We start from the raw sequence: 15,020 nt of genomic DNA, 5'->3' as shown, positions 1-15,020 counted from the left end.
AGCAATCCACCCACCTTGGCCTCCCAGAGTGCTGGGATTACAGGCGTGAGCCACTGTGCCAGGCCAATATCAGGCATTTAGTAGCTGCTCCACAGATGTGAGAAAAATCCTGTGTAGGTCATCCAGAAAATTAGAGGAAGAACTAGGCTTAGAACTTTTCTCTCATGACTCCCAGTGCAGAGCTTGTTCCACATTACATGGGCCTACTTCCATGGGAGTTTCCAGAGGTGTCCGGACACAGGGGTCCTTCTTAACTCTGGGAAATTGTAGGTTATTTTATGAGAGCCTTTTTTTTCCCCCCTTGAGACAGAGTTTCCTTCTGTTGCTCAGGCTGGAGTGCAGTGGTGCAGTCATAGCTCACTGCAGCCTCAAACTCCTGGGCTCAAGCAATCCTCCCACCTCAGCCTCCCAAGTAGCTGGGACTAGAAGTGCATACCACCACACCTGGCTAATTTTTTTTATTTTTTTTTTGAGACAGGTCTTGCCGTGTTGCCCAGGCTGGTCTCAAACTCCTGGCATCAAGCACAATCCTCCTGCCTTAGCCTCCCAAAGCGCTGGGATTACAGGCATGAGCCACCATGCCCAGCCCCTATGACAGCTTGTTTGCCCAACAGCTACTGAGCTCAGATAATGGGCATCATAGCTCTGTGGGCTTTGCAGTGCAGCCCTCAGAATTTAGGAGACTGAGCCTCAATAGTTATTGATAATACTAATACCATACACCACTAAACCTAAGAAGCTATTGATTAGAAGATGTAATGTTATTTTATATACAGCTAAGAAAGAGACCAGGAGTGGTGGCTCACGCCTGTAATCCCTGCACTTTGGGAGGCTGAGGCCAGCGGATCACTTGAGGTCAGGAGTTTGCGACCAGCCTAGCCAACATGACGAAACCCCATCTCTACTAAAAATACAAAAATTAGCTGGGTGTGGTGGCGAGGCCTGTAATCCCAGCTACTTGGGAGGCTGAGGCAGAAGAATCACTTGAACCCAGGAGGCGGAGGTTGCAGTGAGCTGAGATCATGACGCTGCACTCCAGCCTGGGTGACAGAGTGAGACTCCATCTCAAAAAAAAAAAAAAAAAAAATGCCAGGCACAGTGGCACACGCCTGTAAACCCAGCACTTTGGGAGGCTGAGACGGGCAGATGATGAGGTCAGGAGATTGAGACAACCATCCTGGCTAATACGGTGAAACCCCGTCTCTACTAAAAATACAAAAAAATTAGCTGGGCATGGCGACAGCCGCCTGTAGTCCCAGCAACTGGGGAGGCTGAGGCAGAAGAATGGCATGAACCTGGGAGGCGGAGCTTGCAATGAGCTGAGATTGCACCACTGCACTCCAGCCTAGGCAACAGAGCTAGACTCCGTCTCAAAAAAAAAAAAAGAAAAGAAAAGAAATGGAAGAGGAAGTGCTGCTAATTAAACTATACAGGCTATCAATTGTAAGATGCATCCTGATTTCAGAGATGTTAAAATGGAGGAAATGTGTATCTTAGAATCAATGAAATAGAACAGTAACAAAAGTAACAGCAATCTGTTACATTGTATTGCTTACTTTAAATATTCACATATACTGTTTTATTCATGCATTTATCAACAGGCATTCACTGAGCACCCACCATGTGCAGGCACTGTATAGATACCAGGGATACTAAGGTGAGGAAGATCTAGGCTGTGCCCTTCAGGAGCTCCCATCCTAGTAGATGGCACTCGGATTCCAGATATGCTGCAATAAGCAGGTGTAGAACAATGTGTAGGTGATGGAGTAAAGATAAACAGAGGATGCCATGGGAGTTTAGGGAACAGAGTGGCTGTCTGGTCCTTAGGAGCAAAGCCAGAGGTTTGGGTGCATGGGATTTACTTAAGAAATTGTCTCTGGAGGAAGGGAGGAAGGGAAGCAAGGTAGAGCCGGGGAAGAAGCCAAGTAAGGAGGTGTGTGTTGCTGCTGGAGCATGAATTGCACCACTGTTGAATTGGTCCCACCAAAGGCCCCTTTTGAGAACGGGGTAGCTGTGAGTCCTTGAAAGCCAACACTCAGAGCATCTGGGGGACATTGTACCAACTTTACAAAGTAGATCTAGGGCTCCAACAGTATACACTCCAGTGTCCTTCCTCTGCTTGGAGGAGTCAATGAACGCTTCCTGGAAGAGCTGCCATTAAGGTCAAGTCTGGTGGGAGATCTGGGCGTGGGATAATGTGGGGATCAAGGTGGCGAGAGAAGGAGCATGTGTGAAGATATGAGGGTGAGAATGCAGGAATCTTGGAGAACTTCAGGTTGTTTAGCCATGTGGGCTGAGGCTGGGAAGTGGGGCAGAGCCAGATCGTGTGGGAAAGGTGCCTAACAGTCTAGCTAACAGTCTCAGCTTTATGCAGTAGATGATGGGAGCTACTGAAGAGAGGTGTGATCACTCTGATAGCAGTGTGGATGGTAAAGTGTGCAAAACCAGAAGCAAGGAAATAGATGAGAAAAAATGATAGCCAACACTTATAAAAGACTTAGTGTGTGCCAGACACTGTTTAAGTAAGCTCTTACTATCATTCCGATTTTGCAGATGAGTGGTTGAGTAACTCGCTGAAGGTCATCAAGCTAGTGTGAGCCAAGATTTGGACTCAGGTCTCAGCCTGTGCTCTTAACCTGTACACCCCCATAAGCATGAATGTTGGATTCTAGTCCATGGTGTATCAGTATTTGTTTTCATTTAAAATCAATGCTTTAAAGCATGCCCTGTTGCACACATTGGGTCTCTGGAGTTCCTGTTCCTCTTGGCCCATTGCCACAACACAGGGAAGCCAAGCTCCAGTGAACAGCCAGTGAGGAAGTCTGTCTGGGACTAGTTCTGCAGAGGGCATGGAACTGTGCTGAAGGGAGGCCTTTGAGAAGTTGGCAGCTCTCGGTCTGTGAAGAAAGGGCGTTTCTGTCCTGTGGCTCTGCTGGCCTGCCCTCCCTGGCAGCCACACCTGTTTTGTCCTTCTCCCTACACCCGGCCAGACGTCTCTCCCAGAGTGACAGCAGCAACTGGGGACATGTACAGAGGCTCCCTCTCAGGCCTGACAAAGGCACTCAGAACCTGGCCCAGGCCTGCAGGGCAGGGAGGCTGGGGAGGGGGCAGGTGGGAGGGCCAGGGACACAGACAGCTGTGGGCTGGTGTGGCAAGCATGGCCCTGCCCCAGAACAGGTGAAGTCAATGTGAGCGGAGGAGGAGGGTCCCCTGGGGTTTTTTCCAAGGATAAAAGAGAAGACAGTGCAGAGACGTCTCAGCACACAGTGACTTAACTTCATGACTGGGGTGGTTGTGAGCTCCCGGTTTGCTCAGAAAAGACCTGGCAAAAAGGGCTGAGAAGACACAGCTGTTGGAGGGGTGTTCCTACTCAGGCTGGGAGGACAGCCCTGTGGAAAAGTGTGGTGGAAAGGACACAAAGAACGGGCTGGGAGAGAAGTGTTGGAGGACACCCCTGATGAGACATTGAGTCAATGCCGGAAAAAGTCTCTCTAGGCAGTGCCCATGAGAGGGTTACCTGAGGCCCATGGGGTCTTTTTAGGGAAAAGAACTAGGTGTTTTTTTTTGTTTTGTTTTGTTTTGTTTTGAGACAGGGTCTCCCTCTGTCGCCCAGGCTAGAGTACAGTGGGGCAATCTGGGCTCACTGCAACCTCCATCACCTGGGTTCAAGCAATTCTCATGCCTCAGCCTCCCGAGTAGCTGGGACTACAGACGTGCGCCACCACACCCGGCTAACTTTTGTATTTTTGGTGGAGACAGGGTTTTACCATGTTAGCCAGGCTGGTCTCGAACTCCTGGACTCAGATGATCCGCCCGCTTTGGCCTCCCAAAGTGCTAGGATTACAGGCGTGAGCCATGACGCTGGGGCTGGAACTAGGTTCTTAAGAAGGGATAACCTAGGTTGGGGAGGAGATACAGGGTAAAACAGTAAAAATAATAATTGTAGCCTCTTATATGTACATAGCATGATTGAGTTATAAAGCAGTTTTTTGTCCTTTTGATCCTCTCAAGCCCCTGGAAGGTGGGTATCCTTTCATTGTTCATGCAATGAACACTTAAACAGTGCATCTGTTATGGGCCTAAAAAGTGAGGTTCAGGGAAGGTCAGTGACAGTTTTCCTAAGTCCCTGTGTTTTCTACGCCCTTCTTTTTTTTCTGTTGTAATTGTAGGTAATGAGGTCCTGGAGGTTGTACTTTAGTTCTCTAGAGGGAAACGACAATAGGGACACAAGAACACAAGGGACATAGGGACCTGGCTGGCATCGTGGACTTGGGATGCCCTCAACAATATTTGTACTCCCAGTTCCCCAGGCTCTGGTAAAGGTTGGTTGGTTACTTAAACACACCATGTGTGCTGGCCTCATTGGGGAAGGAACAGTGGGAAAAGGACAGCAATGCAGGTATGGAGCCTGGGGAGAAAGACACTTCTCTTTTAAATAGTGATGATGGCTGCAGACTTATTGGAGGAAGGTGGCTAGGAGGTGAGAACCTGGCTTCCTTGGAAGCTTTCCCCCAACTTCGTAACAGCTTTATTGAGATATACTTCACACACCATAAAATTCACCCTTGGAAGATTTTCTTTTTTCTTGAGACAAAGTCTCACCCTGTCACCCAGGATGGAGTGCAGTGGTGTGAACACAACTCACTGCAGCCTTGACCTCATGGGCTCAAGCAATCCTCCTACCTCAGCCTCTTGAGTAGCTGGGACCACAGGCATGTGCCACCACACCTGGCTAATTTTTGTGTTTTTTTGTAGAGACTGGGTTTTGCCACGTTGCCTAGGCTGGTCTCTAAACTCCTGCGCTCAAGCAGTCCTCCTGCCTCAGCCTTCTAAAGTTCTGGGATTACAGGTGTGAACCACTGTGCCTGGCCTCACCCTTGGAAGATTTTAATGGTCTAGATACTGCTGATGAAACACAGGGCAGTGACAGACCGCTCTGAGTGGAGTCCAGAGAGCTGATGTGGCCCTAGGAAGCCTCTCAAATTTGCCATATTCTACCTTTGTTGGGAATCAGAGTTTAGGATTCTGTCTAGGGTGCTTTATTTCCTGGAGTGTTTCTCTCTTGTCACACTCCCTGGTAACTGGAGCTCTGTACTCCTTTTTCATGCAGTTTGTAAAGAGGGTTGAGGGTGGAGAAATCCCACTCTGTGGATAAGGTCTCTGGAACACCTCCCCATCTCCCTGAAAGGTCAACCTTCTTGGTTGCCCAGAGACTTGTAGCAGGGGCTGGAGCTTCTAAAACCAAAACTTTCACTTCACACGTCAGTGATTCTGCACCGTCATATCTGCAGCAAAACTGACCTCCAGGGCTTTCCCAGAAGTGCTGCAGCTTTCTTTACATAGCCTCATCTGCCCGCCTTTTCGAGGTAGACTTCTCCTGCCAAGCGGGGGCTATTTGGTATAGTCTTGAGCCCTCCTCCCCTGCACACATGTGTGCCCCTTTTCTTCTCTCTCCTTTCTTAGGTGGCCTGAATTTGGAAGTTTAGCTGTAGTGAAGGGCGGTGCCGCTCCAAGGTGAGCAAGGCTCCTTCAGGGCCACTGACTTCTCTGTTTCCCCTGCCACCTGCCTCCACTATGTGTGCTGCTTCCTGGGCCACTCCTTTGGAGTGGCTTTCACCTGTTCCCTGAAGGCTGGGCCCTGGCTCCATGATGGCAGGCTCTTCTAGGAATGTGCTTCCCAGTCAGGTTTTCTGGACGGTTGGGAACATCCCTGGGCTGGTCTGCACAAGCTCTTAGGGGCTCACTCTGGGCTGGCCTAAGGCCAACTGCAGGGGCTGGGCTCTCAGGGGAGGTGAGGATGGCCACAGGTCTGCAGAGGAACTTGGCAGCAGTGGGCACTGGAGACCAAATGGCTTTGCTTTTGCTTCCCTCACTTGGATGTGTTGTCAGTGGGAGGGAAGAAATCAGGCAAATGAAAAAAGTAAAAAGGCTCTACCCTGATCCTTTGCCAGGAGCCCTGAGAGTCTGGCCTCTGCTTGGGGGTCTGCAGGCCTGAGCACTGCAGTTCCTCAATTGCTCACTGCCTTCCTCTGGGGGAGGAGCAGAGAGGTCACAGATGCTTGGCTTGCCCTGTGACCTGGTGCAGTTCACTTAACCACTCTGAACCTCAGTACATCCACAGATTGAGAGGGATAAAACTCACATGCAGGGCTCTTCAGGAGACTGTATGGAGAAGTGCTCTGAGAGCTGCCAGGAACAATACTGTCATCACAGATGCTAAATCGGGGAGCCCGGGCTTTTTTTTGTAGAAGGTGGTTTCCCTAGCTCCTCTATTCACTTACTGTAATCACAGAATCATGGATCTTGAACTGGAAGGGATCTCAAGAGGTCCTCTGGTCCAGTCCTGTGGCATAATTATCTGTATTTTGTAGATAAGATTGTTTTAAGTGTTCCTTATTTTGACATATCTATCATAACATGGTGCAAATAAGCCCTTCTCCTCTTGGGGAGGTGTGACTTCCAGGTGTACATGTACGCAGGTGCTCCAGCCAGCAAAGAGGTGGAAGAGGACAGGAAAGCCATGCCCCCTTAGAAGCAAGTGCAGGTTTGGCAGGATTTCTGGGCAGAAGATCCAAGTTTTGCCTGTGTCCTCCACACCCCACCCTGGCCCTGTAGGCCCAGTGAGTGTGTGAGAATCATATTCTGCTGCCCCTCCCTCCTCTTCTCCCTGAGAAAGTGAGGGATGCACCTGGTTCTCAGGTCTGGCCACAGTGTTTTGAAAAGTGGCTGCCAGAACACATGGTATTCTTCGGTGGTTTTTCTTTCAAAGGAAAATCTCCTTCTGACCCATCTCCTTGAAAAACAGCCACCGCCACCACCGCCGCCGCCGCCAACACCACCACCACCGCACCACCACCAAAAAACTTGGAAGAATAGGACACACTCCCCTGAACTTTCCCCTGGTCCTAGAGCCCCATTGAATGTGGGGGCCAGAACCAACCTCTTGAGCTGCAAAAATGTTTTCCATCTTCCCACCAGTCAGGCAAGGAGGCATCAAGGCTTGGACCTGAGAATTGATCAGGGGGATATTTAGGGAAGACGGGAAAATGTGAGTATGGAGTGAAAAGCCGCTCAACTCTGGCCTGAGTTGCTAGATTAAATCCAGGAGATTTTCCTCACCTAAGTGATGGAGATGGTGGGTCCTTTCTAGGGACTGAGGCCAGTTTCTCAATAACCTTTACACGCACCAGGACGCTGTTGAGCCAGAAAGTGAAACCCGGAGAGTCTGTTAATAAAGTGCCATGGAGAGGATTGTGCATGATTTACCGTATCCAAAACCAGAGAGAGTTTCTTTGTGGAAGAAAGCGACTTGTGCCTTCCCCAGCATCACACACACACTTTCCTGGCAGGCTCGATGGGTTTCCAAACATTTCGTCACCGTCTCCTCCTGACCTTGGTGTGAAAGGAACTAGCAGCGTGGTCCGCCAGCAAAGCCATCGGGGGCGCCAGCCTGGGCGGGGGATGGGGACGGCGACCGACTCGTGAGTGGAGGTGAGGTCTGCTGGAAATCCCCAGCCCCGGCAGCCGCCTGAGGTTTAAGGACGCCTTCCCCGGCCTTATTTGGTCGCAGGAAGTGGGCGGCGCCGGGCCTGCTGGCTGAGGCCGCCCCGAGACAGTTGTGCTGATGAAGTGGTAGAGCTGGTTCCTGCTCGCCGCGGTGCCGCGCGCGCCGGCCGGCCGCTGGGCGCTCCGCGCTCCCAGCCTCGAGTTGTGCAATCCTTTGTAGCACGCCAGAGTCCTCCTCCTCCGCTGTTGCCTCTCGCCCTCTCTCTCTCTCTTTTTTTTTTTTTTCAAGCTGTGAGCTCAACCGATGAGTCAGAGCCGTGCAATCCTGACACTGCATCGCAGGACTGGGGGTGACACGGAGGGAGGCAGAGCGCTCGCGAGGCGGACGGCACGGGTGCGGGGCGCGCCGAGGCTCCTGCATCGCAAGCGGGGGGTGACAGCCCGCGCGTCCCGCCCGGGCCCTGCCAGCAAACTTCTCAGCCTCGGGAGGCGCGGGCTGGCGGAAGCCCCGCGAGCGCCGCGGGGAGGCGACGGCGCCTGTTTGTTTTTAAAATCGGGAGTGCGTGCAGGCGGCTGGAGTCCCGGAGGCGACCGAAGGCGGCGGCCCGCGGCGGAAGGGGGACAGCCGAGCCCGGAGCCCGGAGCCCGGGCAGGAGCTGGGTAAGTGGGGCTGCCCGGCCGGCGGCCGAGGCCTGCACGCGGCGGGGCCGGCGAGGGGACCCCAGGCGGCGCGCGAGCTGTGGCTGCTCGCACGGCGGGTTGCAGCTCTGCAGGCGCGGCCCGGAGAGGGGGCCGCGGGGGCCGCTGCGCTCGAACTTCTGCGGCCTGGGCGGCGGTGGAGCGGGCGCGTGTGGCCGTGCGGGGGCCGCATGCGGCCGTGCGGGGGCCGCCTGCAGCCCGCCGCCCCCTCCCCCGCGGTCCGCGCCCTCGGCCCGCAGCTGCGTGTGCAGCGCAGCCCCGCGGTGTTTGTGCAGCTACGCAGCTTGCGCGCGGCCCCCGCCCACCCGGGCGCGGCCCCGCCAGGAAAGCCTTCCCCACCCGGCGGCCCGCGGCGGCTCGGGAATCCGGCTGCTCCTCCTCCGCTGGAGAGAAACGTGGTGTCCGTGGGGACCGGCTGACGTGACGGAGCCCAGGCCCGGAAGGCGCGGCGAGGGGCTAGCCAGCTGAGGGAACTTGGCGCGGGAGCCCCTTCCCCTGCCAGCGTGCACGGGAAAGTGGGCCTGGACGCGGCGTCCACGCCAGGAGTTTGGGGGACAGAGGTGCAGGGGCGGCGGGGAACTGGGGCAAATGCAGTCAGCAGAGGCCTAGGCTGGAGCGCTTCGCGCGGGCGGGCGCACCTCAGACCTGTCATCCTCCCGCGCGCCCCCGCACGCCCGCGCCGCCGCAGCCCTCCCAGCCCGCGCGGTGCCTCGCGGGGAGCTGTGTTCACTGGTGCCTGGCGGCAGCGCCGAAACCCGGGATTCGGCCGGGCCCTGCATATGGCCGGCTTGGTGGAGCTGGTCACGTCGCCTCCCAAGTCGCACATGCAGGACCATGTGTGTCAGGTTGCCCCCAAGGCCTCTGGGTAAAGGTCTAGGGGAGGAAGGGGAACTTCGTGTGCCCTGGGGCCTTCAGGCTTCAGCCCCAAGGCGGGCCGACATGGAGGAGGAGGTACCTGCCACAGAAAGTGGAGGCCGGGTGTCCGTCCCAGCCCAGCCTCCAGTGAGAGCTGGTGAGAAGATGAAAGGGGAAGTTATATGCCCCATTTAAAACTTTGTTGGTCACAACTACGGTGGCTGCTTCCTGTTTCCACCATCCCACGTGGGACCTGTGTGCCAGCCTGTGGAGCCTCTCGCGGGGGGCGGTGGGATGGGGGAAGAGAGGCTGGCCACGGAGGCCCCGGTGGCCCGCGTATGCAGGGGATCCCTGTTGGCAGCTGCGGCTGGGGGAGGGGATGTCTGGCTTGCTCCAGCAGGGGGAGCCTGGCCAGGTGATCTGGGATCTTCTTGTTCCTGTAGCTTCAGGGTTGAGACTGAAGGCCTAGTGAAGGTGGACCGAGAAGCCAGTCCTCCCTAGGGGGCCTCAGCTGAGGGGAGAAACCACCTGTCTTGCTCTACAGCCTCCCACCAAAGGTGTGGCACACGCCCCTTTTGGATCAGAGAAATGCACCCTTTCCTTGGGTGTTAAGTGGCTTCAGAACCCAGGGAAAAGGAGAAGCCTTCCCGGGTTGAGAATTCGTAGGTCTTCCTTTTCCAACTGCTCTGGACAGTGAATAATAGGAGCGTAAACATTCAATTACTGTGATAAACCATCTCGTTGCATGGCCCTGGTCCAGTCTCCACTCTAATTGGATTGGCCTCTGGCTGGTTACTCTGGTCCGTGTAGCTCCCCGGGGCACAAGGGGGTGAAGAACCTGGAGGATGCCCCCAGGTCATACAGCTTGCCAGCTTGCTCTGGAACAGCCTAGCCACTGCCAGTGTGGCCTCTCCAAGTGCCAGCAGAACCCCCACTCCCGTGACTCTGTCAGCTCCTCACCCCACCCCAGGAAAGAGCGCCCTGGAGTGCCCATGGGGATGAGAATTTAATTTTTACATGTAGGATTTTAAAATAGCCCCAGTGTTTGACCCTGTGTGCTGCTGCTTTCAATAAGTGGAACACAAGAAAAGACAACATGCAGTTGTGGATTCAGCTGAGGGCCTCCTGTGTCTAGAGTCCCCACAGAAAGGCTGCCCAGGGGTGCCAAGACCTCTGACAGAAGAGGGGCAGGGGAATGGGCCCAGTCCAGGAATCTTCAGGTTGAGAGCCCCTCTCTTGCAGCTGGGTCTCCCAGAAGAAAACTTTGCTCATGCTGGGGTGGGGACAGCCACAAAGTGGCTGGGGGTTTCCAGCTTATCCTTCTAGTCCTGTTTCAAATGCCACTTCTGAAGGCTGTAGCCATCTTCTGAACACTCATTTCCACCTTATGTAGTTATTTGTGTACATACTGCAGTGTGGTGGTCAAAAACAAAGACTCTGAGCTAGAGTTCCTATACAGTATCTCCTTCATAGAGTTGCTGTGAGGATTCTGTGAGTTAGTATGCGTAAAATGCTTAAAGCACATTTCAGTATTTGGTAGCCTCTGCTTGAAGGGGTCCCACAATGCTGCTTGGCATCTAGTAAGTGTTTAGTGTTTTTTTTTTTTTTTTTTTTTTTTTTGGTTAGAGACAGCGTCTTTCTCTGTCGCCCAGGCTGGAGTGCAGTAGTGCAATCTCAGGTCACTGCAATCTCAGCCTCCTGGGCTCAAGCAGTCCTCCCACCTCAGCCACCCAAGTAGCTGGGACTACGGGTACACATCACCACACTTGGCTAATTTTTGTATTTTTGTAGATATGGGGTTTTGCCATGTTGCCCAGGCTGGTCTTGAACTCTTGGGCTCAAGAAATCCACCCGCTTTGGCCTCCCAAAGTGCTGGGATTACAGTCTTGAACTACCTCGCCTGGTCTTAGTGCATGTTAGTTGAACAAATTAGTGAAAGATCTCCATCAAAAAAAAATGTGTACTTGTCATGTGTTGGGCCCAGTGAGTCCCTGCTCCTGGAACCTCCTCAGATTGCATCACTGGTTTCAAAAATGTCAGTCCACCGTGGGTAATTCTGGGGTTGGTGAACCCAGTTTCCTGGCACTGCCCTGTAGCTGGCCTTGTGGAGTGCATGTGTCGGTCATCCTGACCCTAAGGGGACCTCAGGGTGAAAGAGTTGTGGAGCCATCTCCCTAGGGATCTGCTAGCCTGGGCACTTCCTTTGGTCAGCCCAGGTTGGCACCCTTCCTGTGTGTGTGCAGGCGTGCATGCATCAGTACAGAAGCAGCCTGGGGCTCCATTCTTCCCTGACTCACTGCAGGTGGCAGGAAGCAGAGCCAGTGGCCGCATTCTGTTGGAGGAATTGCTTCTTTCTGCACATGAGAACTCTTGACTCTGGGACTGAAAAATTGCATGCTGGGCCGGGGCTAGGGTGGAGTATGCTGAAATCCCCAGTTCTTACTAAGGGACCTGCATTTGCATTCGAAGCAACATTCAGGATACTGTGAGACTATGAGCTCATTTTATGAATCAGAAGCATTACAGCATAACTTTAATGTTGGAAACTGCAATTTGGAATCCAGATCACCCTCCCTCCACCTCAGCGCGCGCGCGCGCACACACACACACACACACACACACACACACACACACACTCTGACATGGGCTCTCGCAGTCACACACTTGGGAGCAATAATAGTTGGAGCATCAGTTCAGATTCTGGAGGCCTCCAGCAAAATTCGTCCACACCGACTTCTGCTTCCACACTCAGAACGCTGTTCCTGGATGGTGTGTGGACAGTCACTTGGGCAGTGACTGAAGGAAGTCTGATGGGTGCGTGGGAATGAGGCCTGGGCAGACCTGAGTTCATACCCCAGCATCTCCTCTTGCTGTGTGGCTTTGGGCATTGCTTAAGTTCTTGGGCCTCCGTTTTCTCACCTGTAAAATGTGGATGATACTAGTACTTCATAGGCTGTGAAGATTAGACAGGATTATGCATGCAGAGTGACTGACACATACTAGGTATTCAACAGATGGCAACTCTCATTTCACCAGTTCCCACTGGATCCAGTGTGTTTGCCTTTGACTCCTATCAAGGAAGAGAAAATGAAGGGTGTCCTGTTTATAGTAGGAAAGCAATCTACCAGGCCACTGAAGCTTGTATAAATGAAGTTTATTGTGCCCTGGGAACAACAGCTTGATCCACTCCACCCTAGACATGTGGCCCAGACCCAGTGTCTGTGTGCCTTTGAGAGGGACTGTGGCCCTGCAGCCGAGGGTTGAGGGCCCAGCTTCCCAGAGATCAGATTGTGCTCTCAGGAACCTACCCGCCCAGGCCCCAGGCTGAGCTGCTCACGTGGGTGGGCAGGAGGAAGGCTGCTTTCTCAGCCAAGGAAAAAAAGTCCCCTGTTTGCTTCACCTGAAGCCTCGCAATGTGACCTCGCAGGAGGTTTGGGTAGAGCCAAGGGTGGGAGTTTTTCCTTAAAGACTGCTTTGGCTCTTTTACCCATTAAAATTATGTGCAACGGTGAAGGAAACACCAAGAATTATATAAGAAGAAAGTTGCCACTGTCAGAGGAGAGCCGGAGTTGTGCTGGGGTGGGGCTGAGGGTCTCCCTGAGGGCTGCAGTTGCTGGCTGTCATTCTCGGCTGGTGGGGAAGAGCTGGTGGGGAAGAGCCGGGGCTTGGGGCTGAGGCTTCCCTGGCAGCCGCCCTTGCTGTTGCTCTTCCTGGAACACAGCCTCGTGCTGTGGCCAGCCAGGGAAGGTGCTGTTCCCTCTGCCTTTCTCCCAGCCGCAGGGAGCTTTCGTGGTGAGAGCATTTTTTCCAGGCAGTGCTTCTTCCTCCAGGAGTCCTGGGAAGGAAGGAGAGTGGGGAAAGCACAGGGCAAGGTTTATCCCAGTTAAAGCTTGGATGGAGAGAGTGAGCTACAGTAGGCTTGTAGCTGGCCAGAAGGGGCTTCTCTCTAAAGCCGCTCAGCTTCTCTGGGGAATTGGAATCCAGACAAGAAGGAAAATGGCGAGAGATTTTGATCCCCTGCTTTTCCCAGTAGTTGGGCAGACAGAGGACCCTATCCAACTTACCGTTGCCAGAACTTGCCATTTCTTTAGTAGGTAAGGCCCCCATAGCTCAGAAATGGGCTTAAGTGATAACTTGCAACCCCCAGACGGCATGTGAGCTGGCAGTTCCTGGCTGTGGCACAGATCCTCCTCCCCACCTGGCCTTCCTCTGTCTGAGGCCCCAGCTGGTCTTGGGTCATAGTCCTAATTCCAGAGCTGGGAAACCATTTGGGACATCTAGTCTGAATCCTTCATTTTCAAATGGGGAAGCCGAGAGGTGGTGAGATGCTTGAGGTTCTAAAGACTGTCTCCACTTTCACTTTGGGAGGGTGGAAAGGGACTGCTCCTGTGTCCTGCGCCTGGTGGCTGCTTCTCCCAGTTTGGAAGCTGGGAGGGCAGCTTGAGCGCAGGAAGAATCCAAAGGAATACTGTCTTGGCTCCTGGGTGTGGCTCAGTCCTCAGCTGGCTCCATAGTTATTTATTTGTTTGCATGTGCGTGAGTGAGTCCTGTGGTTGAGAGACTGGATCTGAGTGAAAGCAGAAGTACCCACACTGTGTCAGCTGTGCAGCACACAACGGGGGACAGTTGGGAGGGGAAAAACGGGGCAGAGGCCCGTCTGCATGGTGGCTGCTAGTTGTGCTTTCTGTCCCTGTTGCAGTGCTTGCACACTTGAGTGTAAACAGCCCTTCCGTGTTGCTAGCAGCTGCCTTTCCTTACTGGCTTTGGGCAGAAGAGGCGCCAAAAATAACCAGGCGGGCACTTCCACTTATGGGACATTTACTGTGGTGGCCTCTGGGCAGGCTTGCTTGCTTTCTGCAGGCCCTGTGTCTCTGCCACACTGGAGTCCCTTCTACTTCCTGCAGCCGTTCCTCAGCCTCCCTCTGGCCATTGCACCTTCCCCTTTATTGCTCTTCTTAGAGTGAATCCAGGAGGGTGGCGGCTCATCCTTTGGGCCTGGAAGCTCTGCCGGTATTATCTGGGAAATACCCTCATCCCCCTGTATCCCTGTAGGCAGGCCCTGCTGGCATAGCTGAGTTTAAAGGAGGCCTGTGCTGGGTGCCCTCTGGACTTTCTGGCCAGACCTCTCTCTCTCCTGGGTCTGTAGGCCAGAAGCTCTGCGTGCCTGCAGAGCCCCACACTGTTGCTAGGACTTTGAGTCTCCCTGTCCCCCGCCCTTGCCTGGCCAGCCTTGCTCTCAGCCAGCTGTGGAACTGGAAGAGTCGGACTATTCATTTCCTCCAAGGTGTTAAAGACTGATAACGATGTCTGAGCCACCCCTACCCAGCAAGGGAGACAGGAATCACATTTATTGAGTGCATACCCTGTGCCAGGCGGCGCTTCATCTATGTATTACCTCATTGAATCCCACAATAACTGAGATGAAACTGTTGTGCCCATTCACCAGTAGGGAACCCCAGGCTCACAGAGGCTGGTGATTGGAGAAGCCAGCACACATTGCCCCTGACTACTTTTACCCTGCAGCTCCCACACTTCCTCCGGCTATTTTCACGTGCACAAGGAACAATGCTTTGATCCTTGGTATGAAGTGCTGATAGTAGGAATTCGGGCACCATTAGACTGGCTGGTAGGGGAGATATCTTGGGCTGGGAAGGGTGGGGAAGACCTCCCTGCTGCCTCCCTCTCCAGATGCTTCACAGGGCAGCCAGGAGCCCAGCCTTGAGCCCTGAGGCCCTTCTGTGGAGGACTCAGCTGTGGGCCTGGGGACTGCTCGGCCAGGCACATGCACAGGAAGAGGGGAAAGGCTTGGTTTCAGCTTAGTGTGGGCTTCCTGGGGACCTCCCAAGTGTGTCCTCCCCCTTAAAGGTATCCCAGCCTCTGAGGTACTGAGAACAGCTCTGGGGATCAAAGGCTGGGGCTAGGTGGGATCTTTGGTCTCCCTTCTTGGCTGCTGGGTCTGA

At 53.8% G+C, this 15,020-nt stretch overlaps 1 protein-coding gene across 4 annotated transcripts in view; it reads left to right on the top strand.

The window, feature by feature from the left end:
* The window catches only part of MIDEAS (mitotic deacetylase associated SANT domain protein), a 72,282-nt gene that overhangs the window by 19,058 nt on the left and 38,204 nt on the right, over positions 1–15,020 (top strand). Inside the window, exon 1 of one of the 4 annotated variants that reach the window (XM_031001720.3) lies at positions 6,869–8,166. The exons of the other annotated variants lie outside the window; for them this stretch is intronic. The gene's annotated coding sequence lies outside the window, so the exon portion shown is untranslated. Of the gene's footprint in view, positions 1–6,868; positions 8,167–15,020 lie in introns of those variants that run through there. 4 annotated transcript variants of the gene reach the window in all.

The sequence above is a fragment of the Gorilla gorilla genome, chromosome 15 (genome assembly GCF_029281585.2).
Source record: "Gorilla gorilla gorilla isolate KB3781 chromosome 15, NHGRI_mGorGor1-v2.1_pri, whole genome shotgun sequence".
Taxonomy (NCBI): Eukaryota; Metazoa; Chordata; class Mammalia; order Primates; family Hominidae; genus Gorilla; species Gorilla gorilla.
Note: the sequence above shows the minus strand (reverse complement) of the source record. Positions and strands in the feature narration are given on the sequence as shown.